Genomic DNA, 23,766 nt, shown 5'->3' with positions numbered 1-23,766 from the left:
ATGGTCTTATTATCTTGGATTATTCGTATCCTGAATTGTTTCAAGGTATTTGCTGTCCTTTCGCATGTAAATTATTTACCCAACAAATCTCGGTATTATTCTGATGGGAATTGCAATAATTAATGATTTAGTATATTTAGTGGCGATTTATTGGTAATTTTATTAGCTTTGGCCTACCTAATTGAGGATTCTTGCTTACATGTCTAACATAATACTAATCGTAAGTAATATTGAAAACCACCATACAATGGCTGTCGGACTATCGTTTCCATTGAAATGTCCTATTAGTAGTTATTCTCTTGATTTCTCTATTTATTATAGGTCGCTCAATATAAATGTGTATCCTTATTCCTTTTTGAAGGTAAATTATATTTTATTATTTCTCACCTTTCTCCCTCATTCTATTCCTCCCTCCTTTTCTTTGTTTTTGCTGGTAACGTGAGAACTATTGGAATTGTGGGAACACTTCGAAGTGCGTGAGAAGTTTAGATATTAGGGCATATTGTTCGTTTAGTGACCGATAAAGGATATGAGGTTTTACAGAAAATTAACGTGCATTACCTTGTGGAATGGCCTGCAACTATTTCATACATGTACTGTTCATGATCAAAATGGCATGGCCACGTGGGAAGCTAATATTTTCATTGCGATTAATCCTTTTAAGAAAACAGTTAGTAATGTAAGCATTACAATAGTTATGTTATCATCTAAATTATTTCCCGGCTCGTAACTCCTCACCTAAAAGAATTTAAATTGTATCACCCTGGTATTTATTCGTGACTATTACGAGATTTTATGAATACATGCAGTTCAACCAATGTCGCATCAAAAAATTATACTCATCCTTCAAATGGAAAAACTAGTTTTGCTTTATTCGATGGAGCTGTGGAACCAAAGTTTCGACATCCACATCTAATGAAGTCGATCACGGTATCCCTTGAAGCCGTGTTTAACCACTATTATTTTTAAGGTTCAGGCAAAAACATCCTTTGTGATAATATTGGGAATAATTTTCACGACTTGGTATTATTAGCACATCGCGGGCGGATCAAGAGTGTACTCAAGCGTCACGCACCATCTGTTGCTGAAAGATAATGAGATAACTCGTATTTTCCACCCGAGTTATCGCCTATTTTCTTTCGTCAGATTACGACGGCTTTGATATATTATCTGTTTTGGTGTTTTATTCATCTGCAATTACTGTTCTGTACTCGATTGCCGTAAATGATTAATGTGTTCCGTATCGTTTGTAATGGCGATATTTTTCCTTTTTTTAACCTCAAAAGAAAACAACCTGATATGAAAAGTCCGTAACACGCATAAATTGGTAATATAAAATTTAGCTTTCCATAATGTGGAAACGTACCGATGCCCCATGTAACCGATGGCAAACTCAAATATTGGCCTTTGTTTGTATGAGTTTGACTATATATAGCGTTCGTTTGGTAACATACGGGACCGAAACGTTGGTGACCAGTGCCCAAGTATACTTTTGCGTGTTATGGTCACCTATGCTTCCCTCCCGTGATGTGTTTACTTGAGTAGGCGTGGAATTTTAGATGTTGATTGCTATGATAAATTTCGAATAGCCATGATGATGATGGATACCTATTCTCAATGAAATTGAAATCAGCTGTTGAATGTGATTTAAGAAAATGAGAACGCGCATGACGAATTCCAAGAAAACTGTGTAACGTGAGGTTTGCAAAGTTCGTGGCAAAAATAATTTATTTACCTCACCGCGCTACCTTATTGGTCACTAGAAAATTTAAGCTGTAAATGAAGTCAAAATAGACAATTGAATGAAAAAAGCGCTACAGTTGGATGAAAGAGGTGAAAATGATTTATTTTAAAACAATTTGATTGTCTAATCTGCTAAATATATTTCATATTTTTTTTCCTTTTAACGTTGAATGATCTTATCTGTCAGAGAGGTCACTTTCAGGCATTACTTACGGAAAGTTGAAATTTAATACCATGGTCCTGTGAATTGCATAGCTATCGAGGAACTTGATTGGTTTTCATGGCACCCTTGCGAGTCACCACATTTATGTTAGGCATGAAGCGACCCTTCCCCAGCAATCCTTCGCTTGACGACCGACCCAGGCAGTGGCGCAAATGACCTCGGCCATCGCTTCGGTCGCCTCCGTCAAATCGCCAAGGCGGTCTCCGGCAGACAAACCACTGAGTGTCGCAGATCCTCCGCATTGCACTCAAGAAGCGCTCGGGATTCCATCGATAAATCTTTGTGCCTGCCGGAATTCAAACCCTGGCACACGGAATGGGAAGCCAGCCATCCCTTTCCCCTTTGTGGTGGTTGGGCTCTAAGTTGGTGCTATGGTCCTTATGCCCTGGGAATTCCTCGTGTGTTCCACTTACAAGTTTCCCCTTAAACTGAACCCTGTCTCTGCTGGGATTGAATCTGTACAACAAATTTAAATGTTATTTCCCTCTTCATAGCCACTACATGGTATTCATGCCACTACATCTAAATCTACATAATACCCTGCGAGCCACCTCTAGGGTGTTTGGCAGGGGGTGATCAATCACCAGCATGCAATTGGATTCCCACAAGCACACCACACCGTCCAAAAAACGTCCCGTATGCTAACAAATTATACTACTATACTACTACTACATCATTCATGCAATTGTTTATATGAAGTTGACTTTGAAATATATCTACTAGTAGTAGACTACCTTGATGTTACTTGAATCAACCGCTAGATCATTGTCACTTACGCTGTGATGGTGTCATTTCCTTACTATGCAATAAGAATGTGAAATAATTGTGTATTGAAAGTAATCCGGCTAAGCTAGATTTTCGTGCAAATGGGACTGTACACTTCTCTTTTGGATGCCAACTATTGTCTTCTCACTCGATTCTTTAGCATGCGTCCCACTTCTCATGCAATTCATAGAGCCGTTTTATTTCTTTTCCCCCGTCATCGCCTACCAAGAATTCTTAATGCTGAATACAACCCGTGCACGTCAGCATCTACTTGAGCATCCTCTTCTGTTTTTTTTCCATAAGCCTCCCAAAAGTTTACTTTAACCACCATCCATTTTGTGCTTCTCCTTATTTGTGTTTCTTCCTACTGACGTCACTTTTTCCATTGTTCTCCAAGTCTTACACCCTCGCAGCCTGTGCTCACCAGCCTTCCTTAATGTCCCATATCACTACGCCAGAGAATTCGAGACGTTATATTAAGTTCTTAGGCGGTCTTTTTCAATTTTTTTTTCACGGGGTCCGGCCAATTAGAATTAGTAAGTATTATCGAATACAGTAATGCTCCTATCTAGTTATATCTAATTAAGCACAGTTATGCCTTCTGAAAAAATATGTATTGCGGGGCCTGCTAATGTTATTATTTTTATTTATTCCTCGTTTAATGGTTTAAATGGAACTTCTCTGCTAATAATGTTCAACAATTCAATGTTAGAAAGTTTTACTTTTTGGCTTTCCCTTTCGGAAATTGTTGGTTCGAAATCCATAGATGCTGAAGTATGAAGTTATTAAATGGTTTGGAGTACTTATGAAGTTTCTTGGATGACATAATTTTTAAATCTAGGTGACATATTTTTTATTGACTCATTTTGTTTCTGGACGTTTTTATTTTAACTTTTTTTATAAATTATTTATTTTGGTTAACTTTTAATGTCCGTTTTATTCTCCGTTTATGATTCTCCTGCTTCATTTCATAACAGCATTATCGTACACAGTGTGGGCCAGTCCCCTATCGATTTTCTCTTGTTATTTATTGAAAAATATATTTCGAAGGTGGTTAGTAGTGAACTTGGAATAGTTTTTGCGTACATCCGTTCATCGGGCGGGAAATAAATATCTTGGGATAAATACTGAAGCGTCGCGTCGGCTGGGTTCTCTGTTTGCTGTTATGAAATTTTCCGCCCTGCGGAACGCTGTTTGGAATTGGTGGAAATTCAGCCGTAAAAATTAACACGATGAACCTTTCACGTCAAGGTAAATTCTTGAGGTGAATAATTTTCGGCTTGTCACACCGCGATGAAGAGTGGGGGTTTTGAAGGAATAAGCGAGAGAAAGAAAACAACCCAAGTGTGTAATTTGATCGACGGAAGGCACTTTAGAAAGTAAATTTGATTCAGAAAGAGATGACGTGGTGCTTTATTTGAGACTCCATTTGCTAATGCGTATCTTATTACAATTTCCATGTGAAAAATTTCGTAAGAGGAGAGAATCAGATTTCGGAATTGAGGCTTGCTTATCGGTCGATCAATTTTCTGTTATTAGCTTGGTAAATTTCATGGATAATCAAAATATGATTGCCTCTTTATTCAGGAATCATCACTAAGTAGAATATCCGCTCTGTGGCTTTGTAAATAAATGATTACATATTTTACTATATTGTATGCGAATTTTTGTAGTGATATAGAGCAAATGTAGTGTTAATAATTATTTTTTAGTTGCACCCCATATATTAGTCTGATTCAGTTGCCGAGTAAGACGGTTACAGTTAGGTTATTTTGGGATCTTTGCACGTTCCGAATGAGTGAACGGAAATGAACGGAGCCCATCTGGTTTTTGTTTTTCGTACTTCGCGTCTGGAGGAAATATGGAAATATATGGTTTGGATGGAGCGAACTCAAAGCGGAAAGGGAATGATGAAAATCATGTCATAGGACCGGAAGTCATGAAATACTAACTTCGTGTGTTCCAGAATTTTGAAACTACTATTTCCTATCAACGTTATGATTGCAATTTTATCAGTTTAAGGATTCATTTGCCAACTGTCTGGGTTAAAATATGGGGAAGAGAGAGTGGTGGATAAATGTACCTTGAAAATGATTGCCGTGCAGTCGAAACTTGGGCCGGAAATAGAGGTATTGCGGTATAGAATATTATTAGTAAATTTTTAGTCATATATGTTAATACTTTCCGCTAAGTTACTCCTTTAACAATTCGCGTGAATTTTTCTCGGACCTCAAACCGAGTTTGGGTCTGCATAATATATGCGACGTTTCGTTGGGAGACATTCGCAACATCCTCTGATACCCTGGAAAAGGGAGGACCAATCAGGGCCCACTTAGGTAACTGAAGACGTGTATTATATGGGTACCGTAAATATACCAGACCACTACAGACATCGGCATTACAGCCGTGAGGATAAACTCTCCCAACGAAGTATCTAAGGACTTACCGGTGTGATTCGATGGTGAGGCTCTTGAAGAAAACCCTCGCACCTTTTTGCTGTTGCTTTGTCAAAAATACGTGGCCTCCAACATGCAGATCCGAACACGATTGGATTGGAATATTCAACAGGAAAGCCTTAATCCCTCTTCTTAAACCATATATTATTGAAGAAAGAAGGTAAGGTTAGCTTTCAACATCACTGTTCCACAATTCTAGGATTGTTTGTGAAGGTTGTTCGGGTGCTCCACCGAGCGATCTCCTCCATGGCTGCCGCCGTTTCCTAGTACAAGACGTACTCCATATTCAGGGCTGAATAGCTTATAGCTGAATCTTTATGCCCTGAGGAGGGCTTAAGCCATCACTAGCAGCAAAAGCTGGGAAAGCATCAGATATTTTTTCAATCGTAAGATTGGTTTAATTCAGCTCTCCATTCAATTCTCCTATCAGCTAATGTTTTCACACCTAGGTATTTCTTCTCTTTCATATCCTTATTTACCTGTTCCATATATAGGGGGAATAAGGAGGGGAAATAGAAGACGGTAGATTTCATAGAATGGTAGGGAGAGCAATGTCTTTCAAAGAGAAAAGTTCTCTTTCACTGGGAGGACATACCAGTGTGATTCGATGGTGAGGCTCTTGAAGAAAACCCTCACACCTTTTTGCTGTTGCTTTGTCAAAATTACGTTATAGAAGCATGCGATAACTTAACCCACTTATTAAATTATTTTCGAAGTCGGTCGAAACAAGTCCACTTACGGAATGACAGGTGCGAATTGGAAATCCAATTTGCACGGCAATTGGCAATCCAATGGAAGTCCAAGTGTACTGTTTGTAAATTCCAGGCTAGTAATTTAAAGGTAAACAGGAAATGGCATTGTATAGATTACTTTAACTTAACTACATGCAAAAATATGCTTACCCTGAATGTTCACCCTTTCTATCAAGGTATTTTTCAGAAACAGAGCAACATTATGTTTTGACTTCGTGCCCATCCAGTGTAGCTGTATGACCAGGGGTCATTCTGATAAAACTAGCTGATGTATCAGCTTATTATTTTATAGGATTCCTAAATACGACGACAAGACTAACGTATTTAATATCTTCACATTTACTAGTTTCAATTTTTCGGGTCGAAAATGGGTTAATCGGTGGGATACCTTTCAAACTGAATGGCACCCCAACGCTTTGCCCCAACTGGGTTGAATACCCTCGAGCTCTCTCCACCAGGCTGAACCCCTTTTATTTCATCCTGCCAACCCCGTCCAGTTCCCCTGACCGGGGTCACTGGACCTCAATGCACCCTGAAAACATCCCGGGCGAAAAATTATGGTGGAAATGGTCAATACTTTTGTGTGACTCGCTCCATATTTTAATCAGGGAAAGGTTACGTGATGAATTTACGAATTACTCACCGGGGGAAACAGCCTTTGTTGTTAATGCCGAGAGCGGTGTTGTGTGGGGTGGGGAAGGGGAAATGCTTTTCATGAAAGGTCGGGCGGAGATAATTAATGTGATATTAATTTAATGAAATGTGCTCAAGTTTCATTCCGCATCGTTGGCGTGAGTGCAGCGGTGTGGATGCTGGGAGTGGTAAAGGCGCCGCTTTTTCGGGATTTCAGCTCTAACTAAGTCGGCTTATTCTGTGTTATCCTCTGGTTTCGGTGGCGACCCGTTGTTTCGTTGATCACCGCGAGCAGTAGTCTCCGATCATTGTAATGAAAACATTTCTTTGAAGTATTAGCTGACTATTGCGGCATCGGTGGATTTTTTCGTGGTGGACTAACCTAATGTATTTTGAATGATTAGATAGCCCTAGTGAAGACAACTTCTTATGGAGAGATGTCGTGGAACAACTTATCTAGTTATCAACGAAGATATCTTATTGCCCAATATTTGGATTTAATGTCTACATCTACATAATACCCTGCGAGCCACCTCTAGGGTGTGTGGTAGGGGGTGATCAATCACCAGCATGCAGCATGCAATTAGAACATGCTCACCACACTGTACAAAATACGTCACGCATACTAACAAATTATACTACCATAATATTGGGCCAAGGGCCACAATAGAATAAGAAGGACCACAATATATGTGGCCCTAAGGAGTTTTATTTCATTCTGTGGTATTATATTATTCGTATTGGGCACTGCGATAACCTCGTTGAACAGTAGTCCTAGTTATTCTAAATCTCATTTCCTTGTAAGTTAAATCGAAGTTGGCGAGCGTTTCAATATCGATGGCTAAGTTCTAACAACACGTATCTCAAATCGGCCGGTTTGAGACATGTATCTTAAACAAAGTGTAATAACATAAAAAAATAATATACAAGCAAAAAACAACTCTTTTTTTTTGCAAATGAATGCTTATTTTTTCATTTTTATGAACTTTTGGTTTTTGATTTCAGTGTACAAGTAAAAAAAATTAAACGTTTTTTTGCTCTCCTGAAAAGTTACTATTTTTGAGATACGTGTTGTTGGAACTTAGCCATCGATATGTTCAAATCAAGGATTGGTACAGTTGGCTTATGATTTCAATTCCCGTGTGTACTATGGTCTATCTGCACTATTCCTGCTTACGTTCATAGTCATTTTTTCATTCAGGGTTTTACCGACCATGCATGGGTGTATGAGGCGTGATAGTGAATATGTTCCCCCGAGGCGTTTAATATCAGAATGTGGTATTATAATATTCGTGTTTTAAATTTCCTGGCTGTTAGAGTATTGTAAATTATTTTATTGCTTTGTACACTTAAAAAGATGTTATGTCTATTATACCACTGAAATCATTCATGTGTTTTCCAAGAGCAAAAATACGAAAACACAGTAAAACAAAAAACGTGCGATAAATCCTCGCATACTGAGGAGTAAGAAAATTAGCAAAAGAAATTAATTTCCTCGGACTGGTTTTTTTTTACATTTGCTCTTAATTAGCACTTGTAAATACTATAAAAACAGAGTAACGGTAAAGTTTGGTGGTTTTTGGTGCTATACCCATCTCTGCAACTTACCAACAGACTTGATTAAGCGTGATAGAGAGTAATAAAAAACGCGACTTCTTTGGTTAAAAAAACCGACTTCTTTGGTTAAAAAAAATCCGCTGTTGAACCCTCATCCTCTAGGAATGGGAACCCTTCCGAACCGATCCGATCCCTCTTGGCTTAATCCTTCCTGTTGAAGGAAGAAAAAATATGTCTCTCAGGTGAAATGTCACAGCCCCTGGTCTCAATTATGGCCTCCCTTGATGCTTTGCAGGTTGAGACGGGCGTGAATAATTACGACGGCTTTCGAGAGGTCGGCGCGTCGCGGGCGGTGGCGGATCCTCCGGAGGCCCTAATAGCTGTGGAGCTCTCTCTCTCGCCAGTGCCGCCGTGTCATTTCCGCCGCCGACGCCGCCGCCGTCTACGGACCGAGCAAGAGGTGAGTAAGAAGGGGCTTCATCATCGATTTCGTCACATCCTTCTCTCTCGCTCGTTTGGCGAAGGCAGGTGGTCTTCTCCTGCACTCCTTAGCGCCTTTTGAAGCGGACCACTCGACTAAAAATACGGGGATTAGTTTTCATCGACATCACGAGGGGATTTCCCTTTCATTATTTCATGTTTAAATATTTCCTGGAGTTTAGGTCTACGTATATTATGCAAACAAGTGCAAATCATGCAAATATGCAAATTTCATTATATTATTTCCATTCATTCTTCTCTTCTCCGGTAAAGTTTCCCTTGAGCTAGGTTTTTGGATTGAGAGAAATTTTAGGCCGTATTTCTCACGAATAAGGATAAATGTATGACAGACCGCTTGTATATTTTGTGGTGAAGGCTCACGTTTCGACCTGTTCTCGTGAAGCGTGTGGCCGATTAAGATTTTAAGGCATTTATTTTAGTCTGTTGCTTTGAATGCGCAAACATTTTTTTCTGTAAATTATTTTTTTTTTAAATTTCAATAGGCTCTAAATTTAATTTCCAGATTTATTGGATTATGCAGTTGTTAATGAAATGAAAAACTTCGTTGTATCCCACCAATTAATATTTAAATGTAATATATTGTAATTATTTGCATTATATTATTTATTATTATTCGTTCATTGTATCAATTATTAGTAGTATTGATTATATTATTTGTTATCATTCATTTTTTTATGATTCATCATATTTTTAAATGAATTGGTGGAATTCAACAAAGTTCTTCAATTCATTATCGATTTAATGAACTTCTACTAAGTTGAGCTTGTGACTAATCAGAATGATGCAATATTTCGTTATTGCATGTAATAGATGACGTTTTATCGAAGAAATTCTTTTACCATATTTTTAATGTGTTTTATCGGTATAAGTATGTTTGGACAAAATCCATGCCATTATTTTGGTAATAATTTTATTGTTTTCGTGTAAATTAAGCCGGTTATGTGCTTAATGAAAATTCAGTACAGTTTTGCCTTTATTTATTTAATTTTGATATTTAATTTTTGATTGAGTTGTGCATCCAATTTAGCTGATCTACGGCGTCATAATTGCCATTCGATAAAATAAATTAGTAGTAGCTGGCTTTTTTTCATTATCGTTAGTAACCCGTACGAAGTAAAGACTGGTATCATTTGTGGTATATCGATGTCGGTAATAAATAATGATTTGAAAATTACTGCAGGTTTCTTTTTTCGCTCTGGCAATGTTCATTTCATCGAGCAATCCCCTCAAAATCTGTTTTACTTGATTTCCTGTTGATAATATTATACCTAGCCCTCAAAATATATCCCGAGTTTATTTTGTGCTGATACTTCCAGCGTTTTCGAAATTGATCTATACAAAGCCTCTGCTATGAATTCCTCTTTAGTTTTCGCTTAACTTCAAAGTAAGCCGTTGGTTCTGCTTTAGTTATGTCGCTGTTATGCGAAGTGGTGATTTTTAAACATCAAACATTGCTTTGTAATTCAATCAGGTACATTGCCTTCATACAATATGAAGCATTATGAATGTAAAGACTGCATTTTGGGTTGTGATATATGCCTCTTCTCTTCCTGACTTTGAAGTTCATATTCCCTTGTCAATTGGAATATAGATACCGTAGTAGCTTAGACATTTTGGAATATTTAACGCCATGATTTCCATTCATTCTTCTCTTCTCCCGTAAAGTTTCCCTTTAGCTAGAATTTTGGATTGAGAGAAATTTTAGGTCGTATTTCTCACGAATAAGGATAAATGTATGACAGACTGCTTGGATATTTTGTGGTGAAGGCTCATATTTCGACCTATTCTCGTGAAGCGTGTGGCCGATTAAGCTGGCCGATTTATCTTTTAAGGCATTTATTTTAGTATTTTGCTTTTTGCAAACATTTTTTTCTGTAAATTAGTTTTTTTTTATTTTCAATGGGCTCTAAATTTAATGCGTACCTAATTCTATCTTTGAATCCACATGTGTATTCATGTATTATTCAATGGACTTTTAAAAAATTCTCTTAGGCATGACAAGTTAATTAGGAAAACGACCTACCAATACTACTCTCCCCCTCACCCCAGCTCCATACCCCTTCAGTTGCCACCATTTCCAAGTTGTTTTTATTTCGTAAATTCGGAATTTAGCTTTGTATGATCTAATACATAAAATTATGCAAAGTATTTATATTACACATTGTCTTCTTACGTATCGTTTCGATCTCGGTGAGATTTTCATCGGTACTTGCTCACTCTGATTCCGATCATAAAATGGATCCTGGAAATTTCGTTTGCTACTCGATAGCTATCGTAATAAAACCTTAAAGCCACAGTATTTAATATTTTTTTGATAGCTACATCGGTTAATCGTTAAAGCTCTCTGTAGGTTAATTTTTTTCCTTCTCTTTTATTCATTTCAATTTTTCCTCGTATTTCTGTAACATTAATCCATTATTTGTCACGACATTTGCTGACCTTGCTTGTTATTCTTTTCAATGATCGAGAATGTAATGGTTCGTGCATTTCGGTCGTTATTTGAAGCTCACTTTTTATTTTTCAATCCTTTTTTTTCAGTTCGCACGCGAAATTAAATGTAACCATGCCGTAAGATAATGGATCAGTTGCACAAGGGTCGTTCTCCTCTCGTTCTGGATGAATGGGTATGATATTTATGTGCATGAGTATCCGTCGCACAAAAGACGTTGTTTGCTCTCGGTGTTTACCCACCTATTTTATCTTCGACGTGTCACCCTCGCCTGGCAGTCTGACAAACTGCCATCGTTGTGGAGAACATTAGCTCCCGAGGTGCATTCTTATGTAATATTTTTTTTTCGAAGGTTGGGGTGCGCTGCCAATATCTTATGCGTCTCACCAAAGGAGGCAGCTGTTTATGATAGATGTCCCTAAAATTAATGGCCTCCGTGTTTTGCCCCACACGTCTTGGAAGGTTTAAACGGGCTGAGGTTGGCGCCTTCTCTTTACGCTCTCTGATTGGTTGGTATCGTTGGGTAACCAAAAGCGTGGGATATATGCCTCATGCGAGATAGCTGAAGGTAGTCAATCGATATAGTTATTTATGAATTTGAGGAAGGGCTTCAAATTTAGTGTCAGCATTAGAATGCCACGGGCATAGGTTTCTCGGAAATAAGAGGTCTACATCCTGATGAATGGTTGGAATAGTGAATAATGCTACAGCTAATTGAATTTTTTAGTGTATTTGTATAGTTCTAGTTGATCGAAACAATGAAAATAGGTTTTTTGTTCCTTAGGTCGCGGGCCTTCATCTCCTTGATAGATTACCTTCCGTGTATTTGACAGCTGTATTACGAAGATTGACCATTTCCTCACCTAAGTACTGGGTGTACTAGCCGTTGGAATAATGAGTATATCAAATATAAAATAATGTAGAAGTTCAATAGTAATGCGCCATCCTACGTTGAATTTGCATCCGATAAAAAAATAAAAGTGCAATCCTTTAGGCATCGATGTTAGATTAGGAAACTACCGAAAATTTGTTGCCTTAAGGCCTCTTTACACGGTACAGTAACCCGTACGAGGTAATTCCTAAATGAATGAACGCATGAATGAACACAAAAATGCACCTTGTAACCACCCAACTTGTGCGAATGCATGTGCAGAAAATAGAGCCTGATCTAATTTGGTTCATGCATTCATTCTTTTACCGTTCCGGTCCACAAAAATTATTCATGCAAACTGACGTCAACTCGTACGTGTTAATGCATCGTGTAAACAGGCCTTTTGGAATGTATTCATGTTCATACCGCTCTATTTGGTTTCGGAAATGGAAAATTTTTGCGTCGTTGAATTGGGAACTTTGAACTGAACGGCGTCGTGTTCAGAGGTCGAGATTGGTCTCATGCAGGGATTTTCGCTATCGAGGGGCTTGACGACGATTTCCTAACGAGTTCAGAGAATGGAAGAGGGGAGTGGGTGTAGTCATCCATCCATCCTCACTTCCAACCCCTCCATCCCCCCTCTCCTCGCACCCCCTCCCCCCCTGAACGTCCTGCGCTCCTCGACAACATCTCTCCCACCCGCGGTGTTTCCATTAATCTCATCCGTTTCCCTTCTTGCAGCCCCTTATCCGTCATTTCGCTCTCATCTCTCAACCTTGCCCTCTTCCCTTTCAATCCCTCTCTCTCTCTCTCTGTCTCCCACATCTCAGGACTTCATTCCCTCTCCTTTCTTTGTCTTCTCTTTTTTTTTACATCCTGCTTCTCTTCTTCGTCTGTGGTTCAGTCGAGCGTGAGCAAAGAGGTTGACTTCGAGGAACTGTTGAACTGACGCGCTAACCACGCCTAGCGTCGTCATGCGACGCGTGGCGTTTCGGGTGTCGTAATATTATGAATATGGTCCATTTGGAATACTTTTTGCGCTTAGTTACGTCAAACTTATCTTCGTTGGAATAGTTCATTATTTTTTTGCCTCTTGATTCCAATTCACAAATGATTAGGATCACGATCGCTCAAATTTCACGTCGCCATGTTTTTCGTATATTTATTTATGTATTTATTTATCTCAATTACTCCTGAAAACAACATAATGAGGCCTTTACATCAAGAGTTTCAACAATAGTTAACGATAGACGATTACATTCATCCAAGTCCTGGATAGGGGCTTCCTATCCAGGCGGTAGTCGAACCCGCGACCTTCGGTATGGTAGACGGGGACTCCTCCCCACCGCCACCGAAATTATTTATTCGCTGCGTAAGCCATCTTTGTGGAATAATTTTGAGTTATCTATCTGAGCGGATATTAAATTTTTTCATGATTAAAAATATACCCTGGGGACCAGTGGTTAGTATTGTCCCATACTTTATACTGATTGTGTGTAATGTCGTAAAAGAAAGGCTTCGTCGGCTTGCTCGTGTGGCGCGAGGCCTGTCCGGTTTTCTTGCTGGGATGATTGCTCTGGGAGTCGATGGGTGACAAGGTTGATTAGTGTTCCTGCGACTCTTTCTTTGATCTGCGTTGCTACCGGTAAGAAAGTTAAAAGAGTTATCTTCGGTAAAACCGTAAACCGGGACAACTGTGCCAAGTGGGGCAACTTTGCCAGGTTTTGAAAAACATTATGTTCGGTGCCTTACGAAGTTCCCTACACACACAAGACACAGACAAGATATTGAATGATAGCCTTTCCACACAGTTGTATTCTTACAAGTTGTTTGCAGGTATTTATTAGTGTTTTTTTTTTGTCGGGCCAAACTGAATATTTTGGTTGTCTATTTAAGTGTCTCGCCCTTCCCATTTACTCAAACGTAAGTTAAAACTTCTGGTATCGTTCAATAGAGCATATAATTTACTTTCAGAATCGCTTTAAATGGTAAAATATTTGTTGTATTTAGGTTTAATAATTTAACTTGGCAATGTTGCACCAGGGAAGCTTGGTGGAAATGGGACAACTTTGCCAACCGACAATATTGTTATTTCTCCACTTCTAGTACACTTTTTCCTTAGGGTACGTTTTTCATATTCGTTTTATAGGCCTTTCAAATGCCAAGACGCTTTAATACCAAGTTGGGAGGCCGAAGGTATCGAAATTATGATGACACTACGCTGCAACTTTCTGTCTCTGCAATGATTAATAATGAATTGAGCAGTGGAAAAGCAGCCCAAAAGTATAATATTCCACATAGAACAATTGAAAGTTAGGTGAAGTGTCGCCATTCAAAGAATCCAGGGTGCCATACGGCATTGAACAAGGATAAGGAAGAAGAGATACTCGAACATGTGCTTGTTTGTGCTGACTGGGGAATGCCTTTTAATGTCATTGATTGACGAACGATTCGTTTTGTGTACTTACGCCATCGTCCACTCATTTATGTCACACCCTTTGATTTTTCAGTCTTCACTCCTAGTAAAAAAACAAATGGAGAGCCATACTGACAGGCCATAAATTGTGGAACTTTAATAGTTACAAAACTATCGTAAAGAGTGTATTTCCAACACTTTTGGCAAAAATTCTCAGTGCTTTGGATGAAGAAAGTAAAATGAACTCAAACATCATATCAGGGTTCGAGAAATGTGGCATCGTGCCACTCAATCCCGAAGAAGTTTAGTCTTGAATTCCGGATGCATAGAACACTGATCGTAATGACACTCCTACAAGAGTAAGTGATTCATTTTTGAATTGTCTTCAAGCCTGTCATCACAATCCAAACAAAAGCTCGCCATAGAGAAGAAGACGGAAAATTAATGTGGCCCCAGGAGAAACCATGGACAAATCACACCTGGTCACTTCCAAGCACCTCCACACAAAATCATGTTGGAGGGACTTCTAAAAAGAAGAAAAATTAGGGGAATGACCATAGAATTCCACGTTCAATGTTTTAATTATATTGGTGAATCATTCTATACTTAAGAGTTTTCTAAATAAAAATTATTTTTTCCGTTGTTTTATTGAGGTTTCCGCTGGATATAACTCCGCTGGCAAAGTTGTCCCAGGTCCAGAGAATCTTTGCCAACTATATTTTCAATTTTTTTAACGTATAAACTTTTACTAAAGATGTAATTTTTTCACAAATTTTGAAAGTAGAGACCAAGAATAATGGCTTAAAATGGTTTTAAATAATTTCCGTACATGAACTTACAAGAATGTGGTTGAAAAAGAAAAAAAATGTGGCAAAGTTGTCCCGGTTTACGGAATTCCTTTTTGTGCTCCCTTCTTTCGGGAATTTCCTATTGTGGTCCATAAATTATATAAATTAAGGAGATACCACCCTAGTATCAGTTCTATGAAATTTCCGAGGGATCCTCCTCTATTTGTACTTCATCGATTGACAGTAAGATATTATGACACTCGCTATATTTTCTGGAAATTGCATTTTAGTGTCAAAATATTTAAATAGGTTTCAATGGCGATACTGGTCTAAGTAGAGGAAAATGTTGATTTATACTATGATTGCAAACATTATAATTAATATGAATATGCTGCAAAAAATGTAATATGGATTTGAAATACTACATACTTCGGAATTTTGGTATCAATGTAATTAAGGCAAGTCACATTGGTCATTTAGTAATGATTTTTTGTTTTTAAATGTTCACCAAGTCGTTCTTAACTGCGTGGTATTCTGTTATAAGATTTCTTGGATACATAATAATTTACGCCGGATGATGATGCTTACTCATCGAAACCCGGGTCGCTTTATGTAAAAAAGTAGTGGTATAAGGAAAAGTGTACTATCCAAGAAACCATTTTAAATTTTATTGTAATATTTACCTTGAATAATTTGCATCGGAAGTAATTGCAGAATACCGAATTATTTTACGCAAAGTTGAATTTTTTCTCTAGGGCAGTCGTTAAGTGAATTTATTTTCATAAATAATTCATGTTTTCTGCTTGCGATATCACTGGCACTGCCTTTCGCAAATGGAACAACCTTCTTGTCCTCAACAATATTGCACAAACGCACCTTGGGAAGTGCTTTGTGGTCTGGCTCGAAATTCCTATTTGCCTGAAATTCAACTTTGGGCGCAAGGACCTCACTATTCCGCATGCATCGAATCTTCAGTTATTTCCCTCCGTATCGGATTCCTGCCTCATCCCTTTTCCGTTGCTCCTTTTGTGCCGCCGCCCGCACTTTGCAGGCGCATATGGCTTTATTTGGAGCGCGTGCTCGGGAATTTCAGATTAATTCCTGCGGTTTTTAACCCGCTCCCGCTCTTAACCAGGCGGAGGAGGCGGCGGCGGTGGTCTTTGGCAGCCGGCTCGGTCCCTCTTGCACCCCCCGCCCCCACCCCTTGCTCTCCAATTCCCCCCCGTGGGACCCACCCACACGCCGACCACCGAGCGGACTGCTGCCGGACCCTTTAACGCTCGCCTTGTGGCCGGTTTCTTTATTGCGGGGCCGGGTGCCTGCAAATTGGGCGGAATGTGCTGGTAGCTCCTGCTAATCTTCCTACGGTATTCGACCCCGCATTGCGACTTTTTGAGCGATCCGCTCTCCCAATTAATGAAACCTGGCGGCCCGTTCGTTGAAGGTTATCTAACGATGCGGGTGGTATCTCGAGTTGGGGGGGATAATAATCGTGCGTGTCCCTTGCCTGTCCTAGGTCGTGGTTGGTTTCGGAATGACAAGGGTTTTATAGACCGCACTGCGCCTCAGATTTTCAGACTCGTCATTTGTAAGCAACCGTGAATAGCACTCTGAGTAAATACTACGGCGCTCGAGGTTACTTCTTAGTAACCAAAAAGCTGGGGTCAAAATTGAAACCCCAACTTCGGCATTGCTGTGTGAGATGGAAAAAGTAAGCTATTGAAATCATGAAGAGACTTCATCAAAATTCAGAGACAATGAAATCTCGTCTCTCTTTCTCTCGTCACCTCTCAATTAAAGTAAATAAAATTACCTTTTAAATAAACTACGTGGAAACAAACGTTATCATCGTCATAGTCAGTCAGTTAGACCCACCTCGGAAGCTCGGAATTTGTTGCTATTATAATCGTGGTCCCGTGTGCATCTTCAGATGATTCCTTTTGCTCATATTACTATGAGGAAATGCCAGCGACAAACCATTTCAGAGTCACCCGCCAGCGGTTCGGAAGTCGGAAAATTTCGCGAAGGACGTAGTATTCGCTTAGTCGTGGACTTCAAACCAGAACCCTGGAGCCTTTGAATGCGCTAGTCGAGGCATTGTGGTTAGAGTCCAGGTGAAAGCGAATAATATTTTTTTGTTAGTTTTTTTTCCGCTAGAGTCGGCTTTAATTTTCTCGGTATATTGCTTATTATATGTCGTTTGTATTGCAGGGTTCTGTCGTATTATATGTCGCATTATATGTCGTTTCGGTTTTTTTTTTAGCTGTCTTCTACCCGAGGTGTTTATGCAATTGTGAACTTTTCACGAACCACTCATGCCCTCACAAGTGATGAAAACTCCGAAGCGTGTTCGTGAATGTTATCTAGCCGATGTGGGTGGCGGAAAATATACCTGCCTGTCGTTCGCTTTTCCTTGGTTGTGGACTGATTCCATGGTGATTTAGGTGTTTCAGCCTGCGGAACTGTGCGCCCTGACCCGATTTTGGACCCGGTGTAAATAAGTGCAGTTTCTGCAGTCACCCCTCCGTCATGCATAAGTATTCAGTACCTGCAGGTATAAGTTCGTGTTGTCGAAAATAGCCACGAATAGCCGACGAAGAACCATCACGAGGTCACATTCAAGTGCCCTTAAAATTGATAAAATACGCGGAAAATCAGATGCTTCAATCGGATACACAACTTAACACTCGACCAATTGAATTTATATATATTAAAAATCTTTGTACGCGTGTTTTCTTAACTTGCTTCTTCTGTCTGTTTGTGTTTCATCGATGGAATATTGTAATTGATTTTGAACCCGCTTTCCATTATCGTAACGGCTTGAAATTCTGCATAATTGCTTGTTTCTGATGATAATCAAATATTCAATTATCAGGCATTTTAAATATTATATCCTGAGTAAATTTCCATACGGAAAATAGTTTATAATTTTCTGATTAGATGCCGTTCGTTTCTTCTAGAAATTTTGACACTAATGCTGTCGGAGTCAACGAGTTCAAGCCCAGTTCATTGAATTTTTGTTTTCAAATTTTAAATTTTTACATCAAAATCAAATATTAAAAAAATAATACTAAACACGTTTGTTTTAGGATACAATATTTACAGATTCAAGCCGAATAGTAAGCAAGTAACAATCATTGATATCATGATTCACCGCAAAGTAGTGGATAGTTTAAACAATATAAAAAGATTTAAAAAACAAGCTTTCCAAAAAAGTATAAAATGCACTAAAAGTAAAAAAAACAAGCTTTTCATCCCTCGGATAATAAAGCGTGGGTGCCAAAATCAAACTCACTTATCAGTCTGTTCACTCATGTCTAATTGACCGAATCAGCACTCTCGCTTTATTCTCCGAATAATAAAAAGCTTATTTTTTTACTAATTAGTGCATTTTATACTTCCTTCGGAAAAACAAATTTTTATCTTTTTTTTATTTCCTTTCGTATTTTTTTATTCAAAATATATTTCACCGTCTTGAAATTGACGGCGTGTATATGTTTAAAAAAATTTCAACATTTTACAGCATTTTTAGTTGAGTTTGAATTACAATTTAATTGCTAAATTAATTATATATTACAATTAGTTACAATTTGGTTGCTAAATTTGCATGTGAGGTCTATGTCGGTCCCGCATTGAAATTTTTTGAGTATTCCGCTCCCACCCTCACAATTAATGAAACCTGGTGGCGTGTTCGTGAAGGATGCGGGTGGTTGCGTGATAGAGGGAAACCATGCGTGCATGTCACTTGCCTGCTCTACTCTTTTGCTGTGATGGGAATCCTCCTAACTGAATCAATGGATGAAGTTTTATTACCCCAAGCGATCTGTTTTGAGCTATCCCACGAGTGAAGAATGAATTATAAAAAAAAGAAAATAGACTAAATATGACCCGAAGAACAATTCTCCTCAATTATTAGGGAGGCTTCCGCGGTTAGTTGATTGGTGATGGTTTTGGACCCGAAGACGGGAGCTGGAACGCGCCCGAAACTGTCGTCCGCAAAACATGTATCAACGCGGTGTAAACCCGGAAAACCATCACCAATTCTCCTCAATGTTGACTTCGGAAAACCCTGTTCATAACTACTTATTTCTAATGAACTTGGAGTAATTAAACATGCTAGTGCTTAAAAATAAGTTCTGCTTGTTCTCAACAATTTGTAACTACGTAAATCCAGTAAGCGTAGCCATTATTCGAGAAAAACTGTAAATACTCTTGGAATAAAAAAGTGGAAAGGAAGATAATTCGGCCTATCGAGGAAAAAAATCGTAAATCCTCAGATTGATTCCTCGATTGATTCGCGGTTAGTGCTGTGATTGAGAGAATACATCATCCATTGTTTGGGTCATAATAGCTCAAGTTGTTGTGAACAGAGTTCGAGAACAGAGAACGCCTTCATGAGCGGAGGCTTTTATGCATTCAAATGTGAGACTCCGGAAACGTACTTGTAAATACCTATTTTTCCCTTGCTTCTCAGAACAGCTTTTTTTTTTTTTTTTTTTTCAAATAGCTGTTACTAGGCGAAATATAAAATTAGGAAGATAAAAGCGGCTTGTTTGCAAATCACTCGTCAATTGGTGTGCATCATGTACATTTTGAAAAATATCCACGATGAGGTCCCCGCATCTTTCATGGGAATCCCCGTGAATTTGTGTACAAATGGTCTAGGATTTTACATATAGAGTTATCATAAAAGAATAGTGCGGTTTCAGCTATTCATTGGAGGATAATAGGGATAGGGTGTCTGGGTTTTCAGAGGCTGCCCGATCCCTGCCTGAGTGCGTGAGGAGGGCACTTTAAGTGAAACGATCTTTGCGTCGTATGTTACGTTAACCGTTGGTCCCCTCGGAGCATTTCGTTAGGAATATGCTAATGTCGACGCCGGGTGTTTCTCTTGTCAAGCGACTAAGGGCGCACGTATTGAAAATTAATAATCGTGCGAAAAAAACTGTTTGAGACAATACATTCGAAAAATATAAAAAATATACTGGAAGTAATTCTGTTTTCATTAACCGCGCTATTCTTTTATGATAAGTCTATATTTATTAGGAGGGCTGAGAAACATATTGTCGAGTCAATTTTTGTTGACTTCGGGATATCTATGGCAACCGACTCAAAAATAGTCTAATCTAATTGGAAACACAATGGCGTAAGACAGTTCCACTTGAGACCGCCAGGTAGCAGCACCTACTGATAGCCCTCAGCACAATTCCAACTAGTTCCAACTTTTTTGCGAATCGTAGTAAAGTGAGTCCAACTAACACCATTTTGCATCGAAGCAGCTGGCACTGATTTCTGAATCACAGCATTGCATAATGAAACCCAATCGTGTAAAATATTTAATCTATTGATGGATGGATAGTGATTATACTGATGAAGATAAGGATGATAATCCTGAGAAAATAGCAAGCTCAAAGATTTAATTATTGCAAAACTTTGATTTTTGAATGAAGTCCACTTTTTGCGGAGAGATGTCGTAGAATAACATATCTAATAATCAACTAAGATATCGTATTGCCTACAAATTTCATTTTTACAGCTTAATACTGTGTTTCCGTTGGTACACAATCATCATCAGGTACTAACTTACAAAAAAAAACTTACCTGATGGTGATAGTGTAACAATCGATACTCGTGATTACGATGAAAAAATAAAATTTGTAGGCAATACGATGTCTTAGTTGATCATTTGATTTCTGACTTATACCAATATGTTTCTAAGCCCTCCATTTTTATTGATACTCTCCCGATAATCGAGAATAGTGGTAAATGCTTGGAAAATGGAATCGTCACATTCTCGCAACCCGTCGTCCTCTTTCCACCCGCGACCTTCTAACCCTATCGAAGGGTATTAGGGAACCGTCGTGAAACGGAGCCTAATGACCCCCCCCCCCATCCCCCCCGGCAGCTGCGCTCCACCCCCCCTCCCACGTGGGAAGTACATAGGACCCGCGGTGTGAACTTCGACGTGTTCGCTCCCCCAACCCTTTTGACTTTGATGATTTCGAAGCTCTCGATCCCAATCTCCCGTCCTCCCTCTCCCACTATCTCTCTCTCTCACTCTTCTCATCGCCTTCGCCCCCTGCAGATCTTCCTGACACGAATGCGCCCCCAAGGCCAAACACGCAGCCAACACACGCCGAATCCAATATCCTCCTCTCGGCGGCTCCCACGCATCCCCGCCGAGCCTCCTGTTGTCGCGGCCAATATATTTCTTCTCCTAGCGGAGAGGTCCTAGTAGTATCGATATCGATGCTGCCTTCGGTAGTTGAGGTGCATTATCATGGTATACTTGTTGAAGTAGAGTGATATAGCAGCAGCTCAAGGACGGTACATCGTCGTCATCATTATTAGTTTACAATCATAAGATTGCGTTGACGAAGCTCTCTCTTCATCTCTTCTATCCGATAGCCTTTTCAAAACTCAGAGGTCAAATCAGTTTATTTCCGTCTATTTTGCTGAAAAAAGACGGTGTTGCAAAATGTGTTCTGTACTGTTCTATTGGTTCCTATCCTTAACACTATCCCATTCATTTGCGAATTCCACCGGCGTGTCTACCCTCCAATGAATCCACAATAGGGCCTAGCCACTTACATTTACCTATTATTATTTTCTGTCTCTGCCCCGCTTACCAAAGATTTTCCTTCAAACACGGTTCACGGATTTGCTCCCCATCTTAGTAATAGCTCCATTCAAACCCTCTATCTCCTTATTCTATCTTCCACAGTTCCAACACCTGTGCGTTTTCTAGGTGGCATAAGCAGTTCCTCATCAACATCATCATTAGTGAACAATCCTAAGATTGGTTTGACGCAGCTCTCCATTCCTCTCTCACATCCGATAGCCTTTTCTTAGCGACGTATTTCTTCTCTTTTACATCCTTTATAACCTGTCCTATGTAACTCATTCGGGGCCGTCCCTTGCCCTTCTTCCCTTCCACCTGTCCTTCTACGATAGTCTTCATCAGGATATAATGTCTCATAATGCGGCCCCCTAATTTGTCCCTAATTAGAAGACTTCTTTTTTCCCACTCTTGTTAGAACTTCCTCATTACTTTGGAGGTCGATCCATTTTATCTTCTTTTGCGGAAGGTACCTCGCTACTTATATCAATATATATATTTGTTTACTTTTCGTCTTTTATTTATCTATCTCAATGTGAAATGTAGAAAGCTGTACTTATATTTTCTCATGGGCCCCAGCGCCTACGAAAATAAACGATATTATTATTATTATTAATCAGGAAATAAAAACTAATTGGCTTGCAATTGGTACCTCATTAGAAATAAATTTTATAAATTCTGTCTGTAGTCATATTCTTCGCCTGCGTAGTTGAATCAATATTTGCCACTTGCAATACATTCATAGCCATCGTTCATAGGTCTACTACTTCAACTTCGCTGTAGCTCGAATCAAGTCCACAATCGACTCGTCCACTCTTCGCAGTGCTTGACAAGAGATGTCCACACGAGCTAGTCGAGCGCACGGTATTAGAAAAAGAGAGGTCGAGTGTAATAGTTGACTGTTATGGCAGTCAACATGGACGCATAGTCTAGGCTAGATTGTAGCAATAATACAATACCTAATTAGAAATGCCGTTGTTAGTTGATGTTTGAAATCACTGAATTTTGCTGAGTATTTTCATGAGGCCAGCTCACTGGCGTTTTAATTAAACGTTTTTCATTATGTTTGGCCGATAGTTTTCGACTCTCCGCCCGTTAAGCCTTGTGTTAAAATCTTTTAATTAGCATGACGAAAAATTGCGCTAGCTTGTCAGGAAATTGCTTCATTTTATCTTTGATTAATTCAACTTTTTGATGTGTTACCAGATGTGATGCATCGCGATATTCTTTGCGAACTCTTTGGTGATATCAAAATCTATCATATACCAGCCATCCAATAATTTTTTATTAGTCAATTTTCTCGTCACCGATGCTGCTCTTAGTACGCAAATATTTAATTTGTATCGGTTCAATCATATCCTCTAAAATGTATTTGGGTTTCTACTTTGTATTGGTGGATATAAAGTTCAATTTTTATCTCTATAATGATATTTTTATCTCTGTAATTAAAAAAAACTATCGTTCTCGACTGTTAGTGACTGTAAAAATCACTTTTAGAAATGACCTGGAGTAGCAAAGAAAAGCGATGGTAGCAAAGAGAAGCTATGTCTTCCATTCATGGATGTCTACATCTTCTGGGTTTTCGCCCCGTTGGTTGTTGACCTCCTGTTCGTTCTCAACTGTCAAGTTCCTCGGTAACAAACGCGGCGAAAACCCGGAAGATGGAGAGATCCACGATTCCAGACCGCCACGGAAAACTGCGATCCAACGATATCTTCTATTAGAGCGTAGGTTTCCGCGGCGATGGTTTGATCTCTGCATTTCTCCAGGGTTTTCTTCCGCGTCAGATTGTTGGTTGACAACAGTTTCGCTGGCTATCCTGCCAGCGTCTTCAGGTCGAAGGTGTCGGCTGTTGGTTTCTGCCTCGCTTATATACTGTAGGCTGGATGGGAGCTGCACTGTCAAAGAGAGAGCCAACCAGAGAGAAGCACCCAGTCAGACAGCCAATCACAGTGCAGCTCCCATCCAGCCTACAGTATATAAGCGAGGCAGA

The 23,766-nt window shown here is 39.2% G+C and overlaps 1 protein-coding gene across 1 annotated transcript in view; it reads left to right on the top strand.

The window, feature by feature from the left end:
- The window catches only part of LOC124159281 (protein-tyrosine sulfotransferase), a 463,126-nt gene that overhangs the window by 219,917 nt on the left and 219,443 nt on the right, over positions 1-23,766 (top strand). The window contains exon 3 of the mRNA XM_046534986.1: positions 8,425-8,589. The gene's annotated coding sequence lies outside the window, so the exon portion shown is untranslated. The remainder of the gene's footprint in view (positions 1-8,424; positions 8,590-23,766) is intronic.

Source organism: Ischnura elegans, chromosome 5, assembly GCF_921293095.1.
Source record: "Ischnura elegans chromosome 5, ioIscEleg1.1, whole genome shotgun sequence".
NCBI classification, from domain to species: domain Eukaryota; kingdom Metazoa; phylum Arthropoda; class Insecta; order Odonata; family Coenagrionidae; genus Ischnura; species Ischnura elegans.
Note: the sequence above shows the minus strand (reverse complement) of the source record. Positions and strands in the feature narration are given on the sequence as shown.